The sequence below is a fragment of the Anabrus simplex genome, chromosome 1 (genome assembly GCF_040414725.1).
Source record: "Anabrus simplex isolate iqAnaSimp1 chromosome 1, ASM4041472v1, whole genome shotgun sequence".
NCBI lineage: Eukaryota > Metazoa > Arthropoda > Insecta > Orthoptera > Tettigoniidae > Anabrus > Anabrus simplex.
In genome coordinates, this window is record NC_090265.1 from 575,434,530 (window position 1) to 575,458,926 (window position 24,397).

A 24,397-nucleotide genomic window follows, 5' to 3' on the forward strand; every position below is an offset into this window, starting at 1 on the left:
GAATTTTTTTAGAAATTGATTTCCGTTAAGGCAGGTAGATTTCCATTGTTTGGTTTAGTATATTTTGTGGCAGTGCAAAATCACGGTTTCGGTTTCGTAAAAATCCCCAGTCAGTTCATGGATTTAGAAAGAATATTGGCCCTAAAACCTACCTAAGGACAGGTGGATTCTAAATATGAAGTTTGGGAGAAATATATCCAGTAGTTTTCACGTTATAAGAACTCAGACAAACAAACAAACAAACAGACACTAAAGCCAAAAAATATGCAGATGGTCATTACTACACCTGAAACGGATAATTGAATGAAAATTTCGCCAAAATAGTGAATGTATAGACACGTTACGATTTTATTTATAAAGATGCTCAAGTATTTTCTTTTAAACAGTCAAAAATGTACATTACGATGAATTTTGTACGAAATTAAGTTATATTTATGAGCAGCAACTAAGTAATCGCTAAACAGAAATAATTGAAACAATAAAATATTACGATACAATAAATAGGAAGAATTATACACTTTTGAACCCACAGATACTTCTGTTATTTTCCGCTGACCTTAAAATCCAGAGCATACTCTATTTTCCCACACTTATTGAAAGCTCCATACCATGTTTTGATAAATGAACACTGCAATGGAAGAAGTATTTTTCATCATGGTATCTGTTACGAAAACAGCTGATTAAGTTGGAGGATGGTGACTTACAGCGAAATTGTCTTCCACCAAATGAAGAATCCTCAGATTTCTTCTTCCTGTCATTCAGGAACAATATCCTGAGTTCTTTATTCTTTCTTTCGGTTTTCAGTCAAACATAAAACAATGTCAACACATTTTAATCCATGGTATAAAAGAACCATGTGTAACAATAAGATAGGCTAAATTTCAGTACACATTACTCACACGTAGAAGAAGAAAATATGCTATATGGATATGGATCTGGAAGCGTTTTATTTCCATGTTAGAAATTATCTACAACTTTACATAGTATATTAATCATGGGATACACACAGAAACACAAGGTGCCAGCATGCCACATTAAACTATTTCTTAAATGAAATGTTCAAAATGTCCTCCGTTAACATTGAAATGCTGACAGTGTCGATATTATGTTTAAGCACAGAAATGTGGGAAGAGTCTGTAATAATAATAATAATAATAATAATAATAATAATAATAATAATAATAATAATGGCGTATGGCTTTTTGTGCCGAGAGAACCCAGGACGGGTTCGGCTCGTCAGGTGCAGGTCTTTTGATTTGACTCCCGTAGGCGACCTGCGCGTCGTGATAAGGATGAAATAATGATGAAGACACTACGTACACCCAGCCCCCGTGCCGGGGAAATTAACCAATGATGGTTAAATTTCCCGACCCTGCCGGGAATCGAACCCGGGACCCCTGTGACCAAAGGCCAGCACGCTAAACTTTTAGCCATGCAAATTTAGGGCTTTAAAATAAAAAAACACATTTCTTCAAACTGATAAAGGTATTATCAAAAAAGGCTTTCACGGCCGCAGATCTTATAATCACAGCAATAGAGCCCCCTGGAGGGGCGTGCCATTCCAGCTGATGAGTCCAAATGGCACGTCTGGACGAAACTCTGCATAATGCACACGGCCTAACCACCCAAAAGCTGGTTCTATTGCTGTGATTATATGATAAAGGTATTATTATTTACAAAATTCAAAAAATATAACTTATATATTTTTGCCCATATTTCCCTAAATTTTATTCAAAGTCCCCTTAACTGGAGGTTGTAGAATCTATCTGTACACAGTTTTAATACTTCAGGGTAAGGAATGTCAGTAACTCGATACATCTTGCAAAAACTTCATGAAACATATCAGTATGCTACTACATATAAATTATGCCTGGAAATATTCCTTATCCTGAGGCAACATATATTTATGATAATGATCTTGTCCAATGCAGAATAGCTTTAGAAATATAGCGAAATTTAAGCTACTAAGTGATTTGACTACGCGTTTTGGGTCACGTGGCTTCGAGCTTGCTTCCGGGTGATAGTGGGCTCAAATCCCACCGTCGGCAGCAGGCAAATGCTTGGACTGTTCCTTACTTATAACCACGTCCGCTTACTTCCCATTCCTAGGCCTTTCCTACCCCATCGTCGCCATAAGACCTAATTGTGTCGGTGCGACGTAAAGCAAATAGCAAAGAAAGAAGCTTCCTTCCCCTTTACAGCGTCCTGAAAACCTTATATGTGTTGTTACGACGTTAAACAACTAGCAAAAAATAACGTTTTGGTCTTCCCAAGGCCTTTTCCAGGAATGACATTTTCTATATTGTAGAAATGTTTGAAGAGTAGCCTAACTTGCTGTCGAAAACTACTTGACTACAATAAATATTTATAAAACTAGAACGAAAAAATGTGGACGCACTTGTGATGCTAAGCTGAAGTTGACCCACCCCCACTCCAGTTCCATTGCCACTCCGGAATTTATGTTCAAATTACTCGTCAGATTTTGGCACATAGTGGAAGAATGTTCTGGTAATAATATTAAGCAATTCATATCTAATGCAGCAAAATACACCTGAGGCAATTATTCAACATCAAGTTATTTTGAATATGATTTTCTTGTCATGTTTGGTTTTAGCGCAACCGGCTTGTGAGAGGAATAATAATTTGGTTCTCATTCCTATCACCGGTCACAATTTCTACTCTTCACTTCAAGTACTTAATTATTTTCTGTACATAGAAATGTTGTGAAACAAAATCTTTCGTTGCTAAATTTATTTATTTATTTATTTATTTATTTATTTATTTATTTATTTATTTATTTATTTATTTATTTATTTATTTATTTATTTATTTGGTTTGGTTTTGTTTTTTGTTTTGTTTTGTTTTGTTTTGTTTTTGTTTTTGTTTTTGTTTTTGTTTTTGTTTTTGTTTTTGTTTTTGTTTTTGTTTTTGTTTTTGTTTTGTTTTGTTTTGTTTTGTTTTGTTTTGTTTTGTTTTGTTTTGTTTTGTTTTGTTTTGTTTTGTTTTGTTTTGTTTTGTTTTGTTTTGTTTTGTTTTGTTTTGTTTTGTTTTGTTTTGTTTTGTTTAATTTGCATCTGTTATTCTAGGGCTCTGGTGATCTCTTCGGTCCTGGATTCGACGATGATGATACTCATGTGAGTAAAGCAACAAAGAAATAACTAACGGTGGTCTAAGTCTCTATGGGCTTCAGTTAACGTTCGACGTTGCCATACTAACAAACTAACGCTTGACTTTAATAACTCCTCTGCAGACTTAAACGGAATGTGGTGGTCCTAATTATATTATCTAACAGATATGCTCTATGTCAAGAGACTCATAAATAATTAGTCTGTTCCTTCACAACCATTTGTGAGACCAGACAGTATGAAAACATGAAATTTCTAAGTGTAGAGCTTATGTCTAAAGATAATAGGCAACTAGATGACTTTTGGGTTGTACAGACCTGGAAAAGGTGTGGCTGACGCTGATGCGGAATTATTTGATAAGATAATCAGCTATATGGGAAACGACAGAGAAATGAACGTAATCGTAGCGGATAAACTCAATTTACCAAATGTTAATTGGGAGGGTAATGCGAATGACATCAACCATGACCAGCGAATGGTAAATAAGTTAATCTAGAAAGGTCAGCTGAATCAGAATTGGATGGAACCAACTAGACGGAAGAATATTCTTGACGTAGTCCTCGTAAAACCAGATGAGCTCTATCGGGAAACTGAAGTGATCAGTGGTATAAGCGATCACGAAGCTGTTTTTGCCGTATTTAAAAATAATTGCGACAGGAAGTTTGTAAAAGTAGGAATAGCAGTAGGTGAGACAGACAAGAGAGAATTTTTGAAAAAAGTAACTATGACGAGTGGAAGATGGTAAATAAAAATGTAAACAGCTCACGGGATGGGTTTAAAGCAATTTTTGAGGAATATGGTATATAGGCCTACCTTTAAATGCGGTAAGGAAATAGAGACTAAGTTGCAGGTCGGAAAGAAATACAGTTCGGAATGGTTGTGGAAAGAAGGAGAAATTGAAGGAACATAGTAGAAAATTGAATCTGGCGAAGAAGTCACCTAAGGATAACATGATGGCAAGCATAATTGGCTGTCATATGAATTTTAATGACAAATAGAATAGACTAGAACATTAAGGCAGAATGAGGTTCCAAGAAGGACATTCCAGGAATCTGAATGAACAACGGTAGTGTGTATGTGAGGATTTACAGAAGGCAGACGTATCGGTCAGTGGTAAGCAAAGATTTGTTGGATAAAATGTTTATCTCCAGGAGGAGCTGACTAAAACTAACGCATACTGACATTTACCTATGATAACAAAGATATGTACAATAAGATACTAAATTTGAAAACTAGAAAAGCAGCTTGTATTAATAAGATTTCTGTGGACATACTGAAGGCTGTGGCTTGGGAAACAGTATCATTTCATTACCGTTTGAGTGAAGGAGCTCTACCAACTGAATGGAGATTTGCTGTAATAGCCCCTGTCTATGAAGAGAAAGGTGATAAACATAAAGCCGATAATTACAGGCAAGTCAGCTCGACATGTGTTTCATGTAAGGTGTGGAAAAGCATTCTTTCTTATAATATTAGAAACGTTTGTGAAAGTACTAACTTATTTGCCAGAAGACAGTTCGGGTTCATGGAAAGTTATTTATTTTGATATGCATGCATTTCTGCTTCCCCCATCTGAAGGCTGCCAAAAAGACAAAGCTTACGTGAAAAGTGGATTGATAACTACAAAGGCAGTGTAAAATATATTGTATATACCATATTATACCTATTAAAAAGTAAAGATCGTATCAATCAATATTTTGAAATCTATGACGAACTGCGTACAGGCTCATCTTGTAAAATTCCAGCAATGTATTGCAGATATTTTAGATTCAGTTCAAAGGTACTGTATCGTTATTGACCTATCCAAGGCTTTTGATAGGGTAGATCAAGGGAGACTACTGACAAAAATTAGGGCAATCGGACTACATCAAGGAGTGTTTTAATGGATGACTGAATATTTAGAAAACAAAACTCAGATAATGAGAGTAAGTGAAGCATTATCTGATCTTGGTAATGATAAAAGGAGAGTTCTGCAAGGTAGTATTATCGGAACTTCATGTTTTCTGATATATACACTGACTGACAGTGACAATGCAACACCAAGGAGGAGTGGTTCGAAAGGGATGAAAGTTGGGGAAAAAACAGAGTCGGCACGGAAGAATAATTGATGTTTATTTCAAACCGATATGCAGGTTACACATTGCGCACGGCATCGACTCAGTAGGATGTAGGACCACCGCGAGCGGCGATGCACGCAGAAACACGTCGAGGTACAGAGTCAATAAGAGTGCGGATGGTGTCCTGAGGGATGGTTCTCCATTCTGTGTCAACCATTTGCCACAGTTGGTCGTCCGTACGAGGCTGGGGCAGAGTTTGCAAACGGCGTCCAATGAGATCCCACACGTGTTCGATTGGTGAGAGATCCGGAGAGTACGCTGGCCACGGAAGCATCTGTACACCTCGTAGAGCCTGTTGGGAGATGCGAGCAGTGTGTGGGCGGGCATTATCCTGCTGAAACAGAGCATTGGGCAGCCCCTGAAGGTACGGGAGTGCCACCAGCCGCAGCACATGCTGCACGTAGCGGTGGGCATTTAACGTGCCTTGAATACGCACTAGAGGTGACGTGGAATCATACGCAATAGCGCCCCAAACCATGATGCCGCGTTGTCAAGCGGTAGGGCGCTCCACAGTTACTGCCGGATTTGACCTTTCTCCACGCCGACGCCACACTCGTCCGCGGTGACTATCACTGACAGAAGAGAAGCGTGACTCATCGGAGAACACGACGTTCCGCCATTCCCTCATCCAAGTCGCTCTAGCCCGGCACCATGCCAGGCGTGCACGTCTATGCTGTGGAGTCAATGGTAGTCTTCTGAGCGGACGCCGGGAGTGCAGGCCTCCTTCAACCAATCGACGGGAAATTGTTCTGGTCGATATTGGAACAGCCAGGGTGTCTTGCACATGCTGAAGAATGGCGGTTGACGTGGCGTGCGGGGCTGCCACCGCTTGGCGGCGGATGCGCCGATCCTCGCGTGCTGACGTCACTCGGGCTGCGCCTGGACCCCTCGCACGTGCCACATGTTCCTGCGCCAACCATCTTCGCCACAGGCGCTGCACCGTGGACACATCCCTATGGGTATCGGCTGCGATTTGACGAAGCGACCAACCTGCCCTTCTCAGCCCGATCACCATACCCCTCGTAAAGTCGTCTGTCTGCTGGAAATGCCTCCGTTGACGGCGGCCTGGCATTCTTAGCTATACACGTGTCCTGTGGCACACGACAACACGTTCTACAATGACTGTCGACTGAGAAATCACGGTACGAAGTGGGCCATTCGCCAACGCCGTGTCCCATTTATCGTTCGCTACGTGCGCAGCACAGCGGCGCATTTCACATCATGAGCATACCTCAGTGACGTCAGTCTACCCTGCAATTGGCATAAAGTTCTGACCACTCCTTCTTGGTGTTGCATTTGCTCTGTCAGTCAGTATATATATATATAAATGATATTAGTGAAAAACGGGAATAAGATATAAGGCATTTTGCGGACAATGTTAGGTTGTATAGAGTAATAAATAAGTTACAGGATTGTAGATGACAATAGAAAGACCTCGACGATGTTCTGAGATGGTAGAAAAAATGGTATTATATCAAACAGGATGAAAAAGTCAGGCCGTCAGTTTCAACAAGAGTAAAAGTCCTCTCAGTTTTAATTACTGTGTTGATGGGGTGAAACTACCTCATGGGGATCACTGTAAGTACCTAGGTGTTAATACAAGGAAAGATCTTCTTGGGGTAATCACACAAACGGGATTGTAAATTGGGGTTTCAGAACTCGTGATATGGTTATGAGGGCACTGACGGGTTGTAGTTAAGAATGTAAAGGAGAGGACATGTAAGTCACTGGTAAGACCACAATTAGAATATTGTTCCAATGTATGGGACCGTCACCAGGATACGAGAACTGAAAAAATCCAAAGATGGAATGAAATTCCATATGGCTTTCCATTTGACCCCCGTAGGCGACCTGCGCGTCAAGATGAGGATGGCATGATGATTAGGACGACACATACACCCAGCTCCCGTGCCAGAAGAATTAACCAATAATGGTTAAAATGTCCGACCCTGCCGGGAATAGAACCCGCGACCCCTGTGACCAAAGGCCAGCACGCTAACCATTTAGCCATGGAGCCGGACATCCAAAGATAAGCAGCACGATTTGCTCTTGGTCATTTCCGTCAAAAGAGAAGTGTCGCGAAAATGTTGCAAACGTTGGGCTGGGAAGGCTTAAGAGAAAGGAGATAAGCTGCTTGACTAAGCGGTATGTTACGAACTATCAGTGGAGAGATGGTGTGGAATGATACTAGGAGACGAATAAGGATGAATGGTGTTTATAGAAGTTTTTTTTCCGCTAGCGGTTTAACGTCGCACTAACACATTGAAGGTTTCAGGTGACGTAAGAATGGGAAAGCGCTAGGATAGGGAAGGAAGCGGCCGTGGTCTTAATTAAGGTACAGCCCCTGTATTTGCCTGGCGTGAAAATAAGAAACTACGGAAAACCATCTTCGAACCCACGATCTTCCGAGTGCATGCTCACAGCCAAGGTACCTTGGCTCACAGCTACGCTATTCTAACCGCACTACCAACTCACTCGGTGCGTTTAGAATTAATAATGATCACAATATGAAGACGAAATTGGAATTCAAGAAGACAAACTGGGGCAACTATTCGTTACTAGGAAGATGAGTTAAGAATTGGAATAAATTTACTAATGTAGTTATTCGATAAATTTCCAAATTCTTTGAAATTATTTAAGAAAATACTAGGTAAACATCTGATGAGGAATCTTCCACCTGGCTCACTGAACTAAATTCAGAGCAGTGCTAAGTGACTGATCACCTACTTACCTCCATGGTTCAAATAGTTACATGGAAATACTTTGGCACTACATCATTCGTTAAAAACTCGGACTGTGCTACGCTATAAATGATGCATTAAAGAAAGCAGAGATAAGGCAGATCTCGAAAATCTCTGGTTTCAAAAATCTTTCACTTTCATTTCATAAACATTATTTTTAACAGTCTGTGGCTGTGTGATTTCTCTATAGAAACTCCCGTATATATTGTTCTTACATACTGATCCTTATCCGGAATAAATTATTATTATTATTGATTATTATTATTATTATTATTATTATTATTATTATTATTATTATTATTATTATTATTATTATTATTATTATTATTATTATTATTATTATTATTAATATAATTATTAATATTATTATTATTATTATTATTATTATTATTATTATTATTATTATTATTATTATTATTATTATTATTATTATTATTATTATTATTATTAAGCACAATGTGCATGCATGCGTGAGTACATAGTACATAAGGTGTATTAAAGAAGTTCTTTCATCAGTCTTTGCCAGATGTACTGACTGGTTGCATTCTATTGATACAGTTCACAGTTCGTGAACAGGGCATTCCACAGTGTCGGCCTTTGGAGTGTGGAATCCGCTGGTAGACATGCAGAATATTCCCATGGAATCCGTGGACGCCGAATCGTGTGTATAAGTGACGTCGCTTTTAGTTTGGCCCTCTCCAGATACTCGTCTTCGCTACTTCCGTGTTGAAGAACTCCTCTGGAATCTGCTGAGTCTTCTGTCGGTTTTCGTCTATTACAACAATCGATGTGTCCGTATCAGGGAGACCAAAGGTGGACTTCATGTCCTCCAATAAGAATGACTAATGTTTTCAGTACATTTTGAAACCTGTAGAATTTGTTTATGCCTTTGCTGGCGAGATGTAGTGTTTACAGTGCACTATGTCGTCTCCAAGGAGAAGAAATAAAAATCTTGAGATTTGCCGATGATATTGTTATTTTATGAGACTGCAGAAGATTTGGAGAAATTGCTGAATGGTATGGACGGAGTCTTGGGTAAGCACAAAATTAAAATAAAGAAGACCGAAACAAAAGTAATGGAGTGCAATCAAACGTATCCAAGTGATGCACGTAATATTAGAGTAAGAAATGTAGTCTTAAAGGAACTAGATGAATATTGTCACTTGGGTGGTAAAATAACGAGCGATGTCAAAAGTAACGAGAACACAAAATGCAGACTAGCACAGTCAAGGAAGAGCTTTCTTAAGAAAAGAAATATGCTCACTTCGAACATTGATATAGGAATTAGAAAGATGTATCTGAAGATTTCCATCTGGGCCGGGCTGAGTGGCTCAGACGGTTAAGGCGCTGGCCTTCTAACCCCAACTTGGCAGGTTCGATCCTGGCTCAGTCCGGTGGTATTTGAAGGTGCTCAAATACGACAGCCCCGTGTCGGTAGATTTACTGGCACGTAAAAGAACTCCCGCGGGACTAAATTCCGGCACCTCGGCGTCTCCGAAGACCTTAAAAAGTAGTTAGTGGGACTTAAACCAAATAACATTATTATTATTATTATTATTATTATTATTATTATTATTATTATTATTATTATTATTATTATTATTATTATTATTAGATTTCCATCTGGAGTATGGCATTGTATGGATGTGAAACATGGTCAGAAAGAAAATTAAAGCTTTTGAAATGTAGTGTAACAGAAGAATTCTGAAGGTGTGATGGATATCGAATCACGAATGAAGAGATACTGAATCGGATTGGTGAGAGGAGATCGATTCGGCTAAATTTGACGAGAAGAGGAGACGGAATGATGGAACACATCTTAAGACACCCAGGACTTGTTCAATTGGTTTCTGAGGGAGGTGTAGGTGGTAAGAGCGGTAGGGATAGACTAAGGTATGAATATGACAAACAGATTACAGCAAATGTAGGATGCAGTAGTTACGTAGAAAGGAAAAGGTTAGCATAGGATAGGCTGGCATGGAAAGCTGCATCAAACCAGTCTCTGGACTGATGACTCAAACAACAACAACAACAACAATGTCTTCTGGTATGGTCTAGAATAAATGTGTTACTTTCATTGACCTGTCACAGTGTCATCCTTGGCTTGACAATATGAAAGCGACAGAGGTATGAGCGATGCTAGTAATACCATTCCTTTTGCAGCCAGTCCCTGTTATGAATGGCGTGAAAATATCGCTCATAATGTCGGTCGGTGCAAGCATTTCAGTGGGCTTAGCAGACTGATATGTAATAGCAACTTCTGGCACGGTGAGGAAAGCAACGGGAAAGTATAGCACTCATTGATACCTATGCTATCTATGATGACTTCGGTGGATGTGTGGAGGATCAAACCAGCCTTCGGGCTGAATACCCAACATACGGCAAACAAGGTTTGTTTAAGGTACCTAGCCTTCATGTTTTCCAGTCTTCTTATGTTTGTTGCAGTTAGTTAACACCTTATAATCATACGTTGCCACAGGGGTGATTTTAAGCTTAAATAGTGCCATTGCGGTACCTATCGAGAGTTTCTTGACCTTAGGGACTTCATACAACACACTGGGCCACTTTTCCTTGAATGTGCAGCGTAAAAGTTGAATCTGCAGTTTGAAGAGTGATTCCTTGGTACATTTCAAAGTTGTTCACAGTCTCAGCCAGCAGTTGACAGTTTTCCTCTCCTTCTGTATATCATTACCCTTGATTTAATACTTAACGAATTACTATCAGCCCATCTCTCGTAGTTGTTGAATGCTAACTGGATGATGGTGGGGTCTCTAGACAGTAAAGCCATGTCATCTGCTCTTGTAATGTCTGCTATCATCAGGTTCAATAGTAGGGGGTTCATTGGATCCCCTTGCGAAACTCCTCTCGTCTGTGTTGAGAAGGGTATGCCAGAAATGCCACCGTAGATTTTTACATAGTTTACATTGACTATGGTTTTCATTATTTCCATTTTGTGCTCCAAGTTGTTAAGTATTTCCTCCATTTTCTTAACAAGTAGTTTCCTGTCGATGCTCTCGAAAGCTTTGGTGTACTCGATGAAGATGGCATAGAAAGGAATAGCTAAATTAGACAGCATACTGTCTATTTCTTCTTAGATCTCCCCTTTTGCCTGCAGTGTAGATTTCCTTTCCAAGAATCAGTACTGATTTGGCGGTATATCTCTCATTATTCTTGGTCTGGTATGATGTAATAGATGCTTGGAGAGCAGTCTTAATATACTATATTTTAGTGCTATTCCTCGGTAGGAGCTGGGGTCTTCCTTGCTGCCTAGTGTGACTACACATTAGTTGACTGTCTCCATGAATTAGACATTATATTCCTTTCAGGCATTCATTAAATAGTAGTGTCAGTACTTCAGAAATGTTTGTCTTTATCTCCTTTACTGCTCATTGAATATTCCGTCAGGACCAGCAGCCTTCTTGCCCTTGTATTCTTGTATGAATCTTTTCACTCCATCTGTAAAGAAAGTTGGGCTGTGTGTGGTAGTGTTTGCTTTATGTCAAATTTGTTTCAAGATAAATTTCCAAACAGTTCCTGGAAGTGCTTTTCCATTGTTTTGGGCTTACAAGAAGTGTTTGAGACCTAACTTGATTTGATCTCAGAATTACGTAGGGCTTTTCTACTGCTTTCTTCATCAGCTTCTTCCGTTCCATTAAATTATACTGCTTTTTCTTGATCCTTATAAGGTCCTCGTAAAATTTTCTCAATTCTGCATACTTTTGTGGGAGTTGCAGGTCATCTCTATATCTAGCTAGGTGGAGGTAATGTACCATCTCTTCCTTGCAAGGTAGCATTCCCTATCAAACCATCGCTTAGCTATTCTTTGATGGCTTGGTTTTGACGTTGACGACAAAAAAAAACTGCTGTAATTTTGTCATGGCTTCGTCAACTAGTTTCTCTTCTCATCCAGACGTTCAACAGCGATTGAAGTCTCCTTAAGAGGTATCCTACACTATAGTATTTGGTAGTAATGTAACGAGAGCTCCATAATTTATCTAGTGAAAATCCAAAGCTCGAGTTGTATTTATTTTGACTATTTAGAGAATAACTATAAAATTAAATAACTAATGGTAATAAAAGTACATAAAACAAATCAAATATATAGGTATTCATAACCTATGCAAAGAGCAAAACCTTCAGCATGAAACGATACTGTTTCGGTAAAATGGGGTTGAGGTCGGCCCGGTAACACGTTACTGCGATGTCGTCAGAGCTAGTATTGGCCGTGCGAGTAACAGTTGACCACAGGATGGACAAGCCCCGAAATCTCTGCCTATTTGATTGCGGCCAGATTATCGGTACTAAGTGTATGGGTCATTCCATCTGTGAAGTCATGCAGGCCTTGGGTCTTACCATGGGTCAGCGTGTCAAGAGTGTTCCAGGATACGTGTAGTCGGGGAATACCACCACATCATGGTTAACTGCCGTAGAGTACAACGTGTTGATGACGAAGATCACCATCATCTAACTCGGATGGTAAGAGATGATAGGCGGACCTAAAGCGCAGCAGATCATCAGCTCACCGCATGTCAGAAGGTACAATAACTGACATGGGCAAAGGAACATCGTCTTAAGGATTTTCGAAGTATGGGAAAAAAATCGCCTGGTCATATGAGCCTAGGTACGAGTTGGTATACGACGATGGCAGGGTATGAGTGCGTCGCCCAGCACATGGAACAATAGGTCCGTCTTATCAATAGGTTACAGCTTAGCCGGTCGTGGCGGTATCCTTGTATGAGAACTGTTCACGTGGAACGAAATGGGACTCCTGATACATCTGCCAACGTCCCCCTTCTGCTGTCTGATCTTTTCCACCCACATCCGAGCGAGTGGCCACGTGGCTTGGGGCTCGTAGCTGTCATCTTGTATTCGGGAAATAGTGGGCTCGAATCCCACTTCCAGCAGCCCTAAAGATTTTTTTCCGTGGCTCCCATTTTCTCACCAGGCAAATGCGCTGAGGATGTTCCTTGTTTAAGGCCACGGGCGCTTCCTTCCCATACCCAGCCCTTTCCTATCTTATCGTCGCCATTAGGCCCATGTGTGTCGGTGCGACGTAAAATAAATTATAAAAATAAAACACCCATCTGCTAGACTCCAGCACCCCGCAGGAAATCTTTTTCTGTAGTAAGACAATACACCGGTCCATCGTTTCCGAATTGTGGCCGATTGGTTCAATAATAATAATAATAATAATAATAATAATAATAATAATAATAATAATAATAATAATAATAATAATAATAATAATAATAATAATGGCTTTACTTCCCACTAACTACTTTCACGGTTTACGGAGACGCCTAGATGCGAGAATTTTGTCCCGCAGGATTTCTTTTTTCATGCCAGTAAATCTACCGACACGAGGCTGGCGTATTAGAGCACCTTCAAATACTACCGGACTGAGCCAGGATCGAACCTGCCAAGTCGGGGTCAGAAGGCCAGCGCCTCAACCGTCTGAGCCACTCAGCCCGGCTCCTATTGGTTCAATGAACGCTCCACAGACATGAAGATGTTTCGCTAGTTTTGAAGGTCATCCGACCTCATTCCTACTGAGCGCATCTGAGGTGCGCTATCGACAGGAGTCTGCGCCCCCTATGCTCTGCTCCGACCTATCCCCGTGCATATTGGGAGGTTATGCGGTGGTAATGGATCGGTATGACTCCCCCGCCTTCGATAACATGGAATTCATGACATGCCACGTCACTGTCATCATCAGGGAGAAAGAGGGCGCTCATGGTACTAGCCAGGTATCTCTAGTTAATTACTCATCGGTGCATTTGTATAACCGTATATGTGCATTGCCACGTTCACGCTTTCAACGCCCTGACTGTAAAAAAAAGAAGCATAGGCTGTAACGTCCAGGATGGGCGGTTGCAGAGTGGGCTTCAGCCTGCATGTTCGACAGCTCTGCACTCCGACCGACCAACCGAGCAGAGTAGCGGTGGCCACGGTTCTGCCGTGGCTTTACGCCCCTGCATTCGAGAGACAGAGAGGGGCCGGTCTCCACCGTCGGCTGTCCTGAGAATGGTTTTCCGTGGTTTTCATTATCCTGCACTAAGGTGAATGCCAAGACAGTTCCTAGTATAGACCACGGCCGCCAACCCCTTCACCTTCTCCGAACATCTCCCTGGCCTAAGAGACGGCGTTGCCGTTTAAGAGCCCGCCATCCCCTTCAGGGACGTAATAAAAACGTTTTTAGTAGTAGCTGTAACGTCCAGTTCGCTACGTAAGAACTCGGAGGTACAGCATATAATCGAGAAGCAAAGCAACAGCATGGGCGAGGATAGAATATATTTGATGTGGGTTGTGAATTGCGGTACCGGGCAAAAACTATTCCCGTTGTCATGACGACTGGGAATAGAATTCGTGAAAGAAGTGTTTTGTTAAGTCACATGGCCGGTAGTCAGGAGCATAGACCGCGAACTGATTTGTTTTGCTACGTGATGTAATCTCCAACGTTCGCTCCCTTTCCTTTTGTAAGTGCAGCAGGTGTGCCTGAAGATCCATCCAGAATGGGAACTCTGTGTGCAGATAACTATTTGCCAACTTTGTTATACGGTTCCTTACAAAACATAACAGGAACATAACTCATACAATACTATAAAGTCCGAAACTTCTTTTGAATAAATTTTCTTACATTCTTGTTTACATGACTCCTATCGCGGTATTCAATCGGGGATGTATTATTCATTTATCGAACTCCTTTAATGTACCTCGTTGCTTTAGAAAAACCACAAAAGCAATGGTGGCGTGGTTGTGGGGGATACAAAGCTTGATGCCACTGCTTTCCTCGCAGGACCAGAAAGTACTATTGCAGCACGACCGGCTCTATGAGTAGCATCTTTCATAACATCCAGAGGTACTAGTCGGGCCATTACTCAGCACCACCCATACCTCAGCATAGCCGTAAATATCTCTGAGACTTCGCTGGAGTTACATTTTCTTCTGGCTTGTGCCAAGAGACAGATACAAAAATGCTGGATTCGCAATATGCTGAAAATGGCATTATACCTATTAAAATTCAAACAATATTTAGCAACCCATATTTGTTTACAATTTTCTTTACGTCGCACCGACACTCATACGTCTTTTGACGACGATGGGATAGGAAAGGGCTAGGAGTGGGTAGGAAGTGGCCGTGGCCTTAATGAAGGTACAACCCCTGAATTTTACTCGTGCGAAAATGGGAAATAACGTAAAACCATCTTTAGGACTGCCGACAGTGAGATGCGAACCCACTATCTCCCGAATGCAAGCCCACAGCTGCGCGCCCCTAACCGCACGGCCAACTCGCTTGGTCCCCATATTTGTGGAGACGATACTAGTGAGTTCCATCATGGACGTCTTAGGATAGACCTTATCATGGCAGCCACATCTAAGGAGCTTCAGTGTACTAAAGATGAAAGCTTAGAACGCAGCCAAGGTCGCTAAGTTTAGATTAGTGAAGACCGGAAAGATCAATATTCCAGACGTGACCGGGCTAAGAGCCAAAATCGTGTTTTTGAGATAAACCACATTACACCAAAATCATGTTTATTTCGGTACTCAGCTCAGTTTTTATTTATTTATTTATTTATTTATTTATTTATTTATTTATTTATTTATTTATTTATTTATTTATTTATTTATTTATTTATTTATTTATTTTGCTTTACGTCGCACCGACACAGATAGGTCTTATGGCGACGATGGGATAGGAATGGCCTAGGAACTGGAAGGAAGCGGTCGTGGCCTTAATTAAGGTACAGCCCCGACATTTGCCTGGTGTGAAAATGGGAAACCACGGAAAACCATCTTCAGGGATGCCGACAGTGGGGCTCGAACCCACTATCTCCCGATTACTGGATACTGGTCGCACTTAAGCGACTGCAGCTATCGAGCCTAATAATGATAATAATATGGCTTCTTGGCTGAATGGTCAGCGTTCTGGCCTTCGGCTCAAAGGGTTCCGGGTTCGATTCCTGGCCGGACTAGGATTTAAACTGCGTGCAGTTATGTATTTCCTCTGGCTCGGGGACTGGGATTATGTGTTCGCATTAATACACTTCTCTTCACTTACAAATAACACGCTACACTGCTACCACCAGAGAAAACGCAGTAGTGAATATATCCGTCTACGAAGGGTTTGGCTTTAGGAAGGGTATCTGGTTATAAAACTGGCCCAAACTCATACCAAGCGCCAACCCCAGGAGATTGGAAATAAAGGCCAGGATAAATAATAATAAGAAGAAGAAGAATATTATTATGATGATGATAATAATAATAATAATAATAATAATAATAATAATGATAATAATAATAATAATAATAATAATAATAATAATAATAATAATAATAATAATATGCTTTCAAATCATTTACTATCACAATTTAATCTGAACCTTCCCAGACCATCCCTTGTTACCTAAATTTATGGTTGGTTTGGTTACTGCCCAGTATTTCGTTCCTGTTCTTGCAGTGAGAAATGCCCGTGTCTTGCGGATGCTGCAATATATCTTGTTCATGAGAACACGTCCAGCGCACATGTACATGATGTGTTCTAGAGCGGAGATTTACAAATACTGCTTCCCTGTGAGAACTATCAAACTATTACTCCACTTTGCTGGTTCCAGCATGCACGCATACTATAATTTATTATATTTGAGAAATACTGTTTTATATGATTATACAGCAATTAAGTGTTATGACATTTTTGTTTGACCAAATTTTCCATCTACAAAATAAAGACAAAAAAGAGAAGTCCTCTCCTTACAGGCCATGACAGCCTTGGGAGGGGTGGAAGGTAAAGGCTTCCACTAGCCGTAACCTCGGCACTTGATGGGGTAGAGTGGTACGCTGTAGGCTCCCAGGAATTAACCTGGTACTCATTTTTGGTGTAGGCTGAGTGAACCTCAGGGCCATGTGCACCTCCGGAAGTGGAAATCTCGTTCCTTACGTTTTTCGACTTCCTGACGGGGAGTCGAACCCACGTCCTTCCGAACGAACCGAGCACGCCTTTACCTACTCGGCCAGGTAGCCCCTACTACAAAATAGTATATGAAATATGACTAAATAATAATAATAATAATAATAATAATAATAATAATGTGTGGCTTACTGAGTGCCCTGGTGCAGGTCTTTCGAGCTGACACCGTCTATGAGGATGGGGCCCTGTTTAAAATGAAATCTAATGCTGGATACGTCATAAAAAAAAACTCACACCTGAGCCATAGGAATTAACTAATGAAAATTAAAACATTCTACCCGACCGGGAATGGAACCCGGGACCACTCGAAGCAAAGGCCATCATGCTAACCATTTAGCCATGGACCCGGACGACTAAACAATAATATTAGTCGACAGAAAAGTGGGCTATTAAGAAAACAGAAATTTGGAAATATTCTATTAATATCAGAAAATATTTGTTTTCTTCATAAACTTTCCCCAATTAGGCCTACTATGAGTCGGAACTTTGTAAGGACTAAAATAAATTTTACAAATGGATTCCCTTCTTGACGTCAACCATAAATGGAGGGGTTATTATGGTCTACTTTTCGGAACTAAAAGTGGCATGTCGAAATTTATGTCTCGTTTCCTGGTAGAACTGGGTTTCTCGACGGACTCTGCACGATATTGTTCTGATCTCAAAGATGGACACTCTAACCATTTTGCATCATTATTAATAGGCCTACTTCTAAATTCAAATACTGTGTTTTAAACATTCACATTAAGATCTTTTTTGTGTAACTTAATGTTATTAAAGTAACATAAATTATTCTGATCTGTAACTTATTGAAAATAACATGTTAATTATTCTGGATCCATGCGGTTAGCTGTAAATAATACAGTCAGATGCACGTTTCTGTGCTTGTTGGCATTATGGTTTGCTTAGTGTGAACGAAGAGGTGCGTATTATAACTCAAAGACACAGTTTCCGAGCCACAAAAATTATCCAGGCACGGCTAAAATTCCCAGCCTGGCCGGGAATTGAACCCGGAACGCTTTGTTCATTCGGACAGGAAACCAGGCAATATCAGGATATCATTAGGGTATAAAATATTTAATAGTACAGTATACTAGTTGTTACGATCAACCAGAGACATGGGTGGTGAAGCTAAAATACACCAACCTCGTCTCGGTAGATTTACTGGCACATAAAAGAATTCCTGTGGGACAAAATTCTGGCACTTCGGCGTCTCCGAAAACTGTATGAAAGTGGTTAGTGGAACACAAAGCCAGCAACAAGTTTTGACGTAGAATACATACCATATGTTAAGTTTTGTCGAAATAAAGTATATAGTTTGTTTGGGTCTGATTTTTTTTCGCTACTGAAGCAGTAGATGTGCTCAGCTGAAGCTTCAGTTGCGTGGAACTCACCTCACGAACCTCTGCCATCGTAACGTCGAGTCGCTCCCGATAAGCCTTTTGACGCGGATCTTAAAGACATGTCATACTTTTGCTTGAAAAGTCATATTTTGGACAAATTTAAGATATTGGTCATATTTCCAGTCAAAATCTAAGAATTTTTATATTGAGTGAATTTTTTGTGGCAAGCTATTCAGCAAGAGAATCTTGCTGTAACAGTTAGGGAGTCTATTTGTGGACTGAATATTACCCTGCATGCGGGAATGGGCATGTAGCAGGTAACGGGAATTATGAAAAAGGGATCGTTTTGGAATGTCCTAATGAGGAGCAAAAAGTGATTGACAGTACTCCGGAGAAAGGCATCCTGGGGTGCAAACGTAGGTATTTTTTTTACTTACAAGTTCATTTTTAACAAATTCAGCAAATTAAATGAAATACACATTTGTGTGAAAAATATGCACATTAATTACAGATAAACACAGTAGTTCACAAACTCCGCAATTTTTTGTGTTGTTTTTGGTTTTTACATAATGCAATTCAGTTCAATGATTCAAGAAATATTGTGAGTGTATATAACTTGAGGTAACTATCTGTGTTTTAAGTTGGTCAGTATAATTTCATGTTCTCAACAACCTTCAGGGTCACTCGCACACGCTCACTGTATGGGATATACTTGGTAACATTAATGCATTTTCACTGAAAACCTGGAACTGATGTTCAGAACTGATTGAGACACCTATCAAAGGCCGGAATTAAACGTTGACTTTGTATCAAGGACCAGCGTTCCCGCCTGATATAAGAGAGGAATCCAGTGACTGTTGTCTGTGTGGGCTGGTTCCTCTGATGAAGGATGTAGTACACACTCGCTGCTGTCATCCATACTATGGTGTTGTTTGTGGTGCTGGAGGTAAAGGAAAAGGCCAACGTCAGGATCCGTTCTTGTAAGGTTGGTTGCGGTGTGATGTGCAATAGACGACAGATTCTTGAAAAAGTCCATCTCCATACATCTGCGGCTCTAGTACAGGATGTGATGCGGTGATAGAGGGTATCCGTTTGTGTACAGTATTCGCAGACGTTGGTGTCAGCTCGCCCGTGTCGATATAGTTTGTCCCGAGTGGGGTGTATTTCATTGACTAAGAAATATAATGTCTCCTTCCAGTGCAAGGGTAGCCACTTGTTATGCACGTTACGCCATATCATATTCCATCGCCGTAAGGGGTACTTAACCTGTATAGCAGGTGGCCTTGTGTGTTGGGTCATTATGTATGCGTATAATTCCCTCGTTGTTGTTTCTGATTCGCGAGCCTGGTGGTTGTTTGAAGGAAGTCCTTCTATGAAGGCGATAATTCGTATGAGAGGCGCCGTTGTTTGACCAGCATGTGGTAAACTGTCATTATCACTCAGGATCAAAGTCAAGACTGATTTTGCGTAGTTATTGTTGGGTGATGTCTTGCATAGAATTAAGTTACGTGCTAGTAAGGCAGTGCATTTAGATTCGATGCAGACAAGACCTAGTCCGCCTTGCGAGTTCTGTCGGTATAGTTGCGTTCTTGCTATTCTGTAGGGTTGTCCTTTCCATAAATAATACCCCATACTCAACGTCATTTGCTTCAAAATAACCGTGGGTGCTGGAAGAATTTGAGCGAGGTACCACAATTTACTGAGTATGAAGGTGTTAATAACCCACACCTTTTGTATTACATTTAGATGTCGGAGGTGGTATGCATTTATCGCTGTCCGCACTATGTGTAGTTGTCTGCTCCAATTCTCCGTGATCATGACTTGGAAGTTGTTGCAAAAAGTTGATCCTGTCGACGGTGGGTATCCATGTTGTTACTCGTGGCCAGGCGGCAAATGGCAACAGTGCTGATTTTCGCACATTTAACTGGGCACAAGAGTGTAGTTCATAAGTATGGATGATATTTTTTAGTGTGTCGATCTGAGATGCGGTACTTAGTATAAAGGATACGTCATCGACATACACTTGTGCACTGATCTTTGACTGTCCTAGCTGTATTCCTGGAAGTCGATCCACTAGTTGTCGTATGAAGGGTTCGATGCTTAGTGCAAATAAAATGGTTGACAGCGGACATCCTTGTCGTATGGATTTCTTAATTTGTATCGGTTTGGTTAAGTAACCATTTACTTGTATTCTAGAAGTAGCTCCTTGATACAGACTTTGCAGTGTTGCTGTTAGTCTGAGGGGGAAGGCGAATTTGTGGAGTACTGACCACAAGTATTTATGTGAAACTCTATCAAATGCCTGGGCGAAGTCTAAGTTGAGAAGCGCGGCTTGTGTTGTAGATTCTATGCCCATGTGTAAGATGAAATTCCGTAGATTGTTAAGCCCAGTGACAATGTTAGATTTCTCCATGACGCTGTGTTACTCAGGACCCAGAATGTTCGGTAGTACTGCTTTGATGCGCATGGCTAATATTTTTGTAAGAAGCTTATAGTCTGTATTAATTAGAGTGAGTGGTCTGTAGTCGGATAGGGATTTAGGGAATTTAATTTTTGGCACCATGACGACGATTCCCTGTGCGAATTCCAAACACTGAATATCTCTCGTAAACAGTTCCTGAAAAAGTGATAGCAAATCAGTTTTCAGTAGATCATAGTACTGTTTATAAAATTCAAATGATACCCCATCTGGACCTGGGGATTTATTTCTACTGGCTGCGAAAACTACGTGCCGCTATTCTTCTTCTGTGATATCAGCTTCTAAACGCTCGGCGTCTTGGAGGCTAAGGTGTAGATGGATAGCGTTGAGAAAAGGGGAAGTGTCGGCTGGGAGCAACTCGTTATTCTGGGCGAAGATATTTGTATAGTGGGTAGTAACTTCGCGAAGGATTTGTGTTGTTCCACTGACAATGCCACTTTCTGTTTGTAATTGAACAATGAATTTCTTTTTATGGCAGTTGGCGTCTTTGGCGATATGGTAGAGAGATGTGCGTTCTTCATCGGTGATCGAAGGGTGGTGTGTTCGGATTTTAATACCTTCTAGTATCTGTTGCTGTTTTGTGCAGATGATATGTTTGGTTTCGGTCAGTCGGTGATGCACAACGTGGCCTTTTTTTGTAGTCGACTGTAATTGTGTAAGGCTTTTTGGTAGAACTGCGATGTGTATCGTTGTTCTTCTTGCTTGGTGTATGATAAAAATTGCGGAAAAACTGACGTATACCGGGTTTTGCTGCTTGGATCCACCACTGCAAGAGTGTTGGATAGTAGTGTTTCCGCCGGGTTATTTGGGCCCATTTTCGGGGAAATTCTTCCATTGCTTCTGGTGAGGTAAGAAGTCTGTTATTCAGTTTCCAGTAACCTCGTCCCAGTAATGGGATAGACGTGCGAGATTTTAGTGTGAGGACGACCGTGTGATGGTCCGTAAAAGGAACAGGAAGAACACTAATAGTATGAGTACTGGAGTATAAAGTTTGAGAAAGGTATACCCTATCCAGTCGGGATGCAGATGTGGGTCTATGGAATGTAAATCCGACGTAGTCTTTGTGTTTGTATTCCCATGCGTCTACCATATGCAAGCGTTTGACTATTTCGGATAGTGTTGGAGACAAGTTGGGTGTTTGTCCTCGTTGGTCTTTCAGGTGTAACACACAATTGAAATCACCACCTAATACTACATCGGTTCCATGTGTAAAATGGATAGTTAGTTCCTCCATAAAAAATGTCTCTCCGTTCGGTTTTGTGAGCCAGAAGGAGTGTAGACATTAATGTATACTGTATTGTCACATAAGGCTGAAATGACTCGACAACTGGGGTTCGCTATGGATTCAGTCATTGTTAATCCTGGTCGGTAAGCGATCGCTGTTCCCCTTGGGACCTGCCCTATGTTAACAAAATACTCAAATGGATGGAGGATATCCAAATTTGGTAAACAAACCTCTTGTAAGAAAAGTATGTCTTTCTCGGTTATACACTTCTTAAGGAGGGTAAACTTGCTAGGACTGGTTATTCCATTTATATTAGCTGTAGCAATAGTGTGCAAAGGCAAAGTATGTACAGTAGTAGATATAGTCTCCACTGTAGCAAGAGATGATGATTCCAGATTATAATGTTTGGGATATAGCATATGGGGGTAAGGCGTCCCTATTAAAACATCTATAAATTTCTGTGGGCGGTTTTCGTAAATTGTAATTTAGTTCCTTCAGTACAGATATTAACTGCGTTTCGAACATCTGTAGGGAGTCTGGTGAATGTGTGTTGTAGCTGGTACGCATGATATTTAGAAATTCAGGAACGTACTCATACAATTCTGTTCGATGGCACGCCCTCAGAACAGAGAAAATCGGGCCATGGCTGGGCGCTGTGTTCATATGGCAGAGATCGTTCATTATTCTACGAACTTCTTCACCATTGGCATCCTGTAGTTGGACCTGATCACAGGTCGCAGTCTTTTGGGTTCTCAATCTAGAGTCCTTGGCACTGTTTGTAGTCTGAGACTGTTTACGTGTTTTAGTGCGTTTCTTGGGGTGTTGTGTCAAACTTTCCGGAGCTGATGACGTATCAGAGTCCTCGGCTGAGGGACTGATCATCATTTCTTGAATGTCTTTTTCAGACAGTTTCGGTTTCTTACGGTTAGCAATTTGGCTCGTGTCTGTGCTGCCAGTTATGGGCAAGTTCGGTCCTGATGTACTAAGAACCTGTTGTTCACTTGCTACGTCATCTGGTGTAGTGTTTTCCTGCACAGGCACGGAAGCGGGTGGTACACTCGACTGACCCTGGCCTTCGTCGTTACTAGGGTTAGTCTGCCTTGCTAGGGGCGTGTACTCCGCATTGTACTGTTGCTGTTGTACTTCTGGCGTGCTTACGGCTGGCTGTTCGCCGGGCTCTGTGCGGATATTTTCTAAACGTGTCATTGGTCTGTAGCGACGCGGATAATCAATTCTGAGATGGTCACTAGAATTACAAACAGCGCAGGTTTTTTCTTGACCGTCATATACAACTTGTCCCTTAAACCCGTCTATGACGATAAAAGATGGAATTTGACTTTGGAGGTCTATTTGTATTTGCCTAATCCCGTTTGCAACTGGTAACTTACAATAATGTGACCAGTATTCATTTGTAACCGATTTATCGGTACCATATTTTGCGAAGAATGTCCGTATTCTTTCATTTGGTACTTCCGGGGGAATGTTAAATAGCCTTACTCTTGTTGCCTCAATGCCAGCTGCGGTAATTTCGACTGGGACACAGTTTTGTCCAGAAAAGTTAGTCAATAGCCTATCAAAAATGTTGCGTGAAGTTACCTTAATGTAGACAGAATTCGTTGAGGCGTCTAGCTGCAGGGCTTTCAATTGGTCCACAGTGATCTTCAGTATGTCTGCTCCCCATGTGTTGAGTTGTAACGTGCAAATAATAACTACGTCTTTCTTACAACACTTTATTTACTACTACATACAAAACAAAAGGGAATCTACAAGCGTAAAACTCCACTTAGTTACTAGTCTGTCCGGTAGGTGTCGTTTGCTTGTACATTCAAACCTCAACATCCTCCCCACCCTGGTCGATTTCGAGAGGAATCACCAGTTGCACCGGTCGGCTGATTCTTGAACCATCTGGCAGACGCAGAATGGCTGTCCTCACTCGGCCGTCTCTTCCCTGAAGGACTTCGTCGACTCGGGCTCTTTTCCACATATGGCTAGGCAGGACGTCTTCTTGTAAGAGGGCAACATCTCCTACTCGAAGTCTCGGATGTTTACCAGTTGGAGACTTGACCTCATGGTAGTTCCGCAGCTGAAGGAGGTATTCCTTTTTCCACCTTCGCCAAAAGTCTTCAACCATTTTCATCTTCGTGCGAAATTCCCTTGTAAGGTCTTTCTTATTTACTGGCTCAGGTCCAACTGGAATTGTCGTGAGTTTCTCGCCGTTGAGGAAATGTGAGGGTGTTAACACTTCAGAGTTACTTTCGTCTTGAACAATGGGACGTGAATTCAGGGTGGCTTCAATGCTGATCAGAACTGTGCGGAGACCCTCTTCATCGACCTGTGAGCGACCTAGAACCTTTCTAAGGCAGCGCTTAGTGGAGCCAATCATTCTCTCCCACCATCCTCCCCACCAA